At 51.3% G+C, this 8,893-nt stretch overlaps 1 non-coding gene across 1 annotated transcript; it reads right to left on the bottom strand.

Annotated features, from left to right (window-relative positions):
- Nucleotides 1-6,857: 6,857 nt before the first annotated feature.
- LOC129402940 (U7 small nuclear RNA) lies at nt 6,858-6,919 on the bottom strand. Its single transcript, XR_008628954.1, has one exon. It is a non-coding gene; the product is annotated as a U7 small nuclear RNA (small nuclear RNA).
- Between the last annotated feature and the right edge of the window lie 1,974 nt (nt 6,920-8,893).

Here is an 8,893-nt window from a genome sequence, read left to right as displayed (position 1 = left end):
GCGTGCAAACAGTGCAAACAGCCCCACACTACTGCCCTGCTTTAGACCCCACCTCTGAACTCAAAGTCACAGGCTTCGGCGAGCTCTCAGTGTATTTTCCCTGGCCCACCCTTCTCAATAACAAATTACAGGGGCTGTTTCTGGCGTGTCCGTTTGAGCAGACTCAGCTCTCCTTTCATGATGTTACATATGAGAATACCCGGAATTTTCTTAATTACAGTGTTTTGAACAAAATGAATGTTAAAACCAGTTCCTCTTCCTTTTGCTATTCTAATACAAAATAACTGCATTTTCTGACAGAAGGAAGGCAAATCATGAGTTAAACAAGCTCAGGTCGTGAGGAGCACATTAAAATAGGCAGGTGAGCCCCAGAAACAATGGTCATTCCTGACATAGTCTCTGAGCTCTGACGCCTGAGTTCTGAAGTAGCTGTTCGCTATCTGTCACTTCTTATTCAAAATAAAAATTAATATGATCAACATCAGGAGAAACTGAAGTTCAGAATTCCACTTAACAGGTCTGAGGGATAGTGCAATGGGTAGGGAACTGGGTGCTGCTCATCTGGGCTTGGTTCTTGGTGGTCCATGTGGCCTCCTGAGCCCCACCAGGAGGGAGCCCTGAGCACTGCCAGTGTGGCCTGAGACTAAAGAAACAAACCCCCAGGATGCTCAGCTAGCAGCCTTCCACTCCATGCTGAGTCCCACCAGTAAGAACATACCTACGTGACCTAACCTAAACTAACCATACAGCGCACGTGGGGACTAAGTATTGTTCCTCGAAACACGAAGATTTACATTAACAGTGGGAAAGATTGTTGTATTAGTTTAACCAATCAGTGGCAAAAAGACTGAAGTGAACTTTGTATCTGCATCAGGAACACTCCTTTGAGGACAGTTGAGTGACTTTAGACGAGTCTGAGGCATTGAGCAGGAGGTCGGTGCCACCAGTGGCCGACGGGGGACCTGGGCCAGTCGCTGCCTCTGGGAGGTGAGGGTGACCTGGGTGTCTTCTGTGTGACTGTGCCGCTTTCTGCTGTCAACATTCCTGTGGCAGAGAACCGGGGGGTGCCAGCACCGGAGCAGCGGGTGCCCACGATTGCTCTGAGAAGAAGGTAAGTGACGCTAGTCTCAGCACCCAGGGAATCCTGAAGAAGGTGCTCGCAGGTGTGGCGGTCAGGCTGGGCGTGGTGGAGACACCTCCGCGTCCCACAGCTCAGAGACGGCTCCCTCGGGCCCTGCTCCTCCCCACTGCTGCTTGCTCCCAGCTCAGCAGAGCCCCCCCCCCTTGGGCACCACTTTCCTTAGGGTTTCCTGGCACGTGGCCCATCATGGCAGGAGGCAAGTGTGTACATGAAAAATATGGTGAAATGCAGCAAAATTTGCCCTTAACATATGATGGGAAATAAATAGGTGTGAAGTAACGCAGGGGCACGTGGTGTCAGAACAGTAGACCAAATGCCCAAGTCAGGCATAGGATGGACACAGTCAGCACCCATGGACACCTGCATGTGGCCTCTAGGCCTTCTTCCTGTGACCCTGAGTGCGGTTGTTTTCAAAGGAAAATGCCCGGACTATCGTGAGAGGAACCTACCTCTGTCCTGCACCTCGTCCACCACATCATCCCACCTGCTGGTGGGAGGCCACAGGCCACCGGGCATTCTGGCCTCTGCCCCCAAGAGCAGGTCCCACCTGGGTGGTCTTGAGAGGATCCCGATCAAGAGCAAGTCTGCAGAGGAAACGTAGCCCGGCTCTCTGCGGTTTGCCAGATGAGCAAGAGGCAGATGTCAGAGAGATGGAGAGCACTTAGGGCGAGCCTGGGAGCCCAGCCCCATCCATTATGCATGAGCGAAAATGCATCTGCAGAGGAGCAGAGGCGCAGCAGGCGCCCCTCGGAGGGCATCTGGGGTGGAAACAAGTGCTGTTTCTCAGGTGCTGGATGGCAAAATCAATCTCGAGGAATTATTTATGTGGGTAGCCAGTTGTGACGGTCACACGTGCAGCTTCTTCGCTTAAAGTAACACTGAAAATTTATTCACCACCTGACTGTAGGTGGGGTGTGTCCCAGAAGGGGCCTGCTACCAGCACCAGGGGGGTCCGGGCGCCTGTGTCAGATCGAAGGCTCAGTTGGTTGAAGCAGGCCCGGGCGGGGTGGGGGGCTGCACGTGGCTCCCGCCTGCCCAGTCTCTGAGCCCTGCGGCTGGAGCTAGCCACGGTGGGAGAGGGAGAGACGAGGAGTGACCAGAAGGCCCCGATACGGGGGCAAGGCCCCTCCCCGAGTGTGCAGGACGGCCCTGCGTGCACGGGAGGAGCCGGGCCGAGTCCTCACGCGGCTTCCTGAGACTGGCCTTAGCCATGCAGGTCGCTTTCGCACCAGCTCGTTAGTCAGAAGAGGCCACAGCAGGGTCCGGACCCCAGCAGAGTCCTGAGCTTACCTGAAATGTCTACCTGGCATTTGGGCTGTGGGGCGTGCCTCAGACACAGCTGGAGCCAAATGTGAAGGGCAGGGCCCGAGGCACCAGCGGCCCACAGGGAGTGGCTGGCCACAGCTGGCCGCATGCCCACGTCCACACTGTGGCACACGCAGCAAGGCCACGGGTGGCCCAGATCATGTGGCCCAGAGATGCTCACCTGGGACGTGCTTGGGGAGAACCCAACCTTCGTGCAGAAGCACGTCTGTGGTCGCTGTAGTCTGGAAACGGGTCTCGTGCTCCTCAGCGAGGGGCTGTGTACCACAGGCCACTCACCCTCCTGGCACTGTGCCTCACTTGAAAATAAACGCCGTCGGCAACGCTTTCTCTGCGGACTGTGGAGGACAGTCCTCTTCAACGGCCCCTTTGTTGCCTGCAAGCAGCAGCACACTGACTCCCGGGGTCCCGGAGCACGTGGCGAGAAGCAAATCCAGACTCAATGCGGGCCTTTCAGGGGCCTTGTCCTGATGACTCACCCAGGGCGGAGCCTCATATTTGGGGAGAGGAAGGGCCGAGGGAAGGGGCCGGATCTGGGGCAGGCGCTTTCCTTTCCTTTGGCGCTAAGGGTCTGAAAGGTCAAGTGCGATTTCTTTGTACGAGGTGGTCTGCTCTCTCCGGGGCCCGTGGGCCGTGCCACAGGGCTGCTGGTGTGCTTCTGAGACCCAGTGTCTGGGCACTCCCCCTTCCAGCTCTCCCGCCTTCCCTCGGAGAGGGATGGGGCTGTTAGGAGACTGGGTCTTTGTGCCTAAGTCTCCACACAGCTAAAGGTCATTTAATGACAAGGGGGAAATGGGAAATCAACTGGGTCATTTACATTTGAGGGAAGAACTTTTAACAGCATTTTTCCAGATGCTTTCTTGGTCAATTTGATTTAAAGTCCACTTTCCAGGACATGATTAGGTGTGTAACTCGATAGCTTTCCTCTCTGCTTGGGTACAGCTGTGTTTCACACAGCTCCACTCCAGTATTCCGCTGAGCATCTCTGTCTGCAGCCAAGTGACACGCTCAGCCACCTTGCAGGACCCAGGGCTGAGGTCCACCCTCCAGCGGGCACCTGAGAGCCCAGCACTGGGTCTCACGGGGTCCTGGCTGGAGCACATTCACCAGCACAGGTGTAGCATAAGCTCTTCAGATCTGCTTCCACGCTACCGTGGAGAGCAGCATGGGATGTGCCTTACCCTTGAGTCACACACCCCACTGCAATACCTACTTTTCAGTGAGAGCAATAAAGGGTTGGAATGAAGTTGAGAATTATAGAAGAGTTTAGCACCTAGAGTATTTAACACCTACACACCTACACACACACAGTCACACACACACACGCACATGCACTTTAACAGACGAACTAGGAAATATTGGTGCTGTTGAATGAATTTGGGATTTGTGATGTGATGACTGAATTTTCTATCTAAAAACATTTGTGGGTGGGTTTCCTCAGGGATGCTTCTTGGTCCACAGCTGCCCCACACACTGTGGCACACTCAGCAAAGCCACTGGGGGCTCCGATAATGTGGCTTAGAGATGTTTGCCTTGGACATGCTCCAAGAGAGCCCAGACTTCAGTGCTGAAGCGCGTCTGCTAATGCTGGGCGGGCTGTAGTCTGGAAGCTTTAGTCTGGAAGTCTACAACAGGTCATTCAAAGATTATGCCTGATGTTTTGTGTATCTGGTGGTATTAGGGACCGCCAAAGCTACATCTGTGGTGCCTGGTTGTGGGGGTTTTGGGGCCAGGGATCACATGTCAAGCAGGCAGCACTCCCGGTGCTCCAGGTACACTCCTGTGAGCCCAACTCTCCCTGGCTCCTGACGACTGGATTTGCATGGACCAAACCACCTAGAAGCAAAATTCATGGCAGTGACCCCTACATTCATACACTTGTGTGTATTTGGTTCCAGTGTCCAAACATCTCTCTGGAAATGTTTACACCCTGACCTGTTACCACAGCCTTGCTGAATGAGAGGGAAGCTGCTCTGTTACATTTTCTGTACTGGACTCTTCATTCACAGGATGCTTATTGATGACACAGACTTTAAGGGAGTTTGGCCAATTATTTCTTCAATCCAGATAAACCCTGGCTCCCACTGGCTTGAGAAGGAAACCAGGTGTCCAAGGGCCAGAGAAACAGAACACCACCACTCAGAAATGCTTCTTCTCAGGATCTCAGTCAAACAGGGGAGCTGGCAAGATCCGGACACTAGAAATAAGGGAAACAGTCAAGGGAACTCCAAACCTGTCCTCATCAATTCTAGGAGGGAAATGAAAACAACCATGAGCTTTATTTTTTAAGGACAGTGATGATTGGGCTGGAGATAGTACAGTGGGTAGTGTTGGGTATCAACCCTAAGTGTTTCATGCTTCACAGGTGAATTACCCCTTTCCTCCTCCCAGAGGAGCTTACCATGCCCTTGCTAGCATCCCTAATTTGGTTAAAGTCTATCTTCAACTTTCCTTTGTGTTGGATATTAACCCTAAGTGCTTTAGGCCTCATCAGTGAATTGCCCCTTTTTTCCTCCCAGAGAAGTTTAACATGCCCTTGCTAGCATCCCTAACTTAGTTGAAGTTTATCTTCAACCTTTCCCTTGTATTTTACCTCTCATTGTCATAGTTCCCCAAGTCAGTCTTGATTACTTGTAAGCCAAAACCTTCTGGTAATTCTGAACTTGTATTTGTACTGCTTTGTAGTTGAAGTGCTGTATATTTGTACCTGCTTTTCTATCTCCCCTATAGCCTGTTTATGTATTACTATAGAGCAATGTTCTTTGGTTAAACACAGAAGACTATTAATGCTATGCTCCTAATATTTGGGAGCTGATTGATGCTGAAATATATCTACTCCTGGGCATAAGTACTTGGTCATAACTACTTGACTCAGGCTTCAGTTTCTGTAGTTCCTGACACCCCAAAAGGGAGGTCCCGCCATGGGACTGGGATGGACCCAGGGCGAGTGGCAAAGCTACCTGGCATTGACATGGGACATTCTAGAAAGCATAAATGCATGGTCTTGATGAGAACTGTTACAACCTAAGAGACAGGATCCCCACGGGGAAGGACTAGCTGAACTGGCCTGAGAACTTAGTCTGGGATTTACGGTAAAAGCCTTGCTTGCACTCAGAGCCCAGAGAACTAAGTGTTGGGATCTTTGTCTCTTACTGTGTTTATCCAAACAGCTGCAAGTATTGATAACATATACAACTGGATGGAAAGATAAAAGCAGTGTAGATGTTCCTGGGAGACGGAGTGTCTTCTTGAGTTGATCTCCCTGAGAGAATTTCCCCTGCCAAATGTTTATCTCTGCAAATGTCTTATGTCCTTACCTCAACTTATGTCCTTACCTCAACCCCCCTTCAGAGGTTCTGTAAGTATGCTGGCAGCTCTGCATTGAACGGGCCATTCCACCCTCAGGCTGTGTCCCAGGCTCCCTGTCTCTCTGCCTCTCTGTTGGGGAGCCCTGGGGAGGCGGGGAGGCGACTCCGGGCCACTGAACGCACACGTGTGTCACAGCAGCAGCCCCCGAGATTTACTTTGTCAACTCACAGGTAGGGTACTTGCCTTGCATGTGATGACCTGGTTCCATCCCTGGCCACCACCACCACATGGTCCCATAAGCCCCATACGCCCCAGGGGTGACGGATGACCCTTCAGCACAGAGCCAGGAGCAATCCCTGAGCACCTCTGAGTGTTGCCCAAATTTTCTCAAATGAAAAAAAGGAATGATACAATACCAATTCACAATGACCTGAGTTAGAGGGCTCTCAATATAATGCTATACAACCCGGAGGCATTTAGCGGTGGAGGGGTGGGGTGAGGAGTAGGTTGCTTGGGCCACTCCCAACAGGGTTTACTCCTGGATCTGTGCTCAGGGATCACTCCTTGCAGTGCTCGGGAGACCAAATGTGGTGCCTGGGATTATATCTGGGTCAGCTGAATGAAAGACAACAACCTTGTCCTGGTACTATTTCTCCACCCTCCAAATTTTTACTTTAATGAATTAATTCTGCATAACATAAAACCAAAATGAAACAAACAAAAGTACTATTGTTATAAAGGACACATGTATTACAATGAACTAAAATACAAATCAACTGGAATCCAAATGAAAAATGAGCAATGAATAAAAACTGAAGCTAAATATAGTTTAACACCTAAAATATATACATAAAATTTACTGTGAAAGGATTTGTATATGGTCCTTCGGACTGTAGAGTTGTACATTAAACCAAACCCCTCTGCTTGCTTTCCTAAGAGGCAGAGATGCAGGTGACAGCGCGGGCTCTCTGGCGGAGGAAACAGGCAGCTCAGACACCGCTCAGCTCTGTGAAGACCGTCACGTGCCAGAGCACTGCTCTGCTCGGGCAATGCCAGAACTTTCCCCTTATTTGGGAGACCGGGGAGTGGCTTTGCTGTGGCAACCGGAAGACCTGCTAGACGAATTCTAAAAGAGCCATAGCATGAGTGCCAGCACCGCTGCCTGTTTCCTGTCCCTGTGGGAAGTGATGTCCTGCCCCTTTCACTAGAGCTCAGATGCCACAAACACAGCCGAGCGCCACAGAGCCTAATAAACACACAGCCACACACCACAGCACCACATTCGCACAAGCACAGCTGAACGCCATGTCACGGTACAAACATACAGCGAAAGAGCACAGTGCCAGATAAGCACACGGCTGAACGACATGGCGCCAGATTTACACCACAGACATAACTGAACACCACATTGCCACATAAACACAACTGAATATATACATGCACTATATACACGCACAGAGGAACACTGCAGCGTCATATAAACAAACACAGCTGAACACCACAGCACCACACGAACACACAGTGGGATCCCACATCGCCACACACAAAGCCATTTTCTTTTTTTTTTTTTTTTTTTTTTTTTTTTTTTTGCTTTTTGGGTCACACCCAGCAATGCTCAAGGGTTACTCCTGGCTTTGCACTCAGGAATTACTCCTGGCAGTGCTTGGGGGACCATATGGGATGCCGGGGATCGAACTTGGGTCGGCCGCGTGCAAGGCAAACGCCCTACCCGCTGTGCTATCGCTCCGGCCCTTTTTTTTTTTTTTTTTTTTTTTTTTTTCTTTTTGTCACACCCAGTGATGCACAGGGGTTACTCCTGGCTCTGCACTCAGGAATTACCCTTGGCAATGCACAGGGGACCATATGGGGTGCTAGGATTTGAACCTGGGTCGGCTGTGTGCAAGGCAAACGCCCTACCCGCTGTGCTATCGCTCCAGCCCCCCCACAAAGCCATTTTCACTTCCTGCAATGCGATACCCCAGGTGGCTGGGGAAGCCTTCCCCATGAAGCAGAAAAATGTAGTGCATTAATATTTAAAAAATTCAGTTTCTTGGCCAAGCTTCCCATCAAGCCAGAGACTCCTTAAAAGCCAAGATGAAGCTAAGCGCCAGTTCAGAGGTCAGCCACGGCCAGAGTCAGTCACAGGAAGGGTTTCTTCCACCAGCCGCAGAGGGGGTGGGGCGAGCCTTCTCAGCGTGAGGGCCGAGGGGTGTAAGGGGCAGCTCTCAGCGTAACACCTCAGCACCGCCAGGGGAGCCGCAAAGACCCAATGCCTGCTGGGAACGCCAGTGTTTACGCAGGCACAGGGCCTCAGCTGAAAGTGCCCTCACAGCAGACTCTGACAGACTCTGACAGACTCTGACAGACTGACAGAATCTGACAGACTCTGACAGACAGGCTGAGGCCACCTACCCAGAGCAGCAAGGGTAGGCATATGTCTGCCAGAGCAGGGAAGAAAAGAAGGGCAGCACCTGAGCTTCCTCGCTGCAGAAAGCTCTGAGCACTCAGAACAGTGCATGTGGAGGCGGGGAAGGAAGGCCAGGAGAGAGGGATTAAGAGTCTCACTGCAGAGCTGGGCAAACAGGACAACCTCTAATTAGAAGGCTAAGTAGTAAAGCATTTCCTTTAAAGTTAGGAGCAAAGAAAGGAGGCCTCTTTATGGTGGAATTCAGTTGTGTCTCAGCCAACACAATAGTACCAGTGGGAGGGGAGATGGTTTACAGAGAAAGAGAAGTCCAGCGTTATTTACACATTTTATGATTGTCAGCAAAAACCAAGTCAAGTAAGGTAAGGAAATAATGTATAGGAATTACATTAGAAAGTGTCAGTACGCAGACTGCTGACTGCTTTTCTGAATGCTGAGTGTTTAAGGTCCCGAGAGACAGCCCAAGGGTGGAGACACTTGCCTCGCATGCAGCCGGCCCCAGTTTGGTCCCTGGCACTGCGTGACCCTGCGGTCACAGAGCTGGGAGTTTCCCCTGAACACTCTCCGGCGTGGGCTCACCCTCCCTCCCCGAGAGAGTAGATACCTGAAACTAAAGATTAGCGAGGGAGACGAGACCCCGTCTTCCCCGGGATGTTTCAGCTGACTGACAGACGTGAAGAGGCAGCGAGCGCCCG

The sequence above is a fragment of the Sorex araneus genome, chromosome 2 (assembly GCF_027595985.1).
Source record: "Sorex araneus isolate mSorAra2 chromosome 2, mSorAra2.pri, whole genome shotgun sequence".
NCBI classification, from domain to species: Eukaryota; Metazoa; Chordata; class Mammalia; order Eulipotyphla; family Soricidae; genus Sorex; species Sorex araneus.
This window is presented reverse-complemented; position numbering and strand designations above follow the sequence as displayed.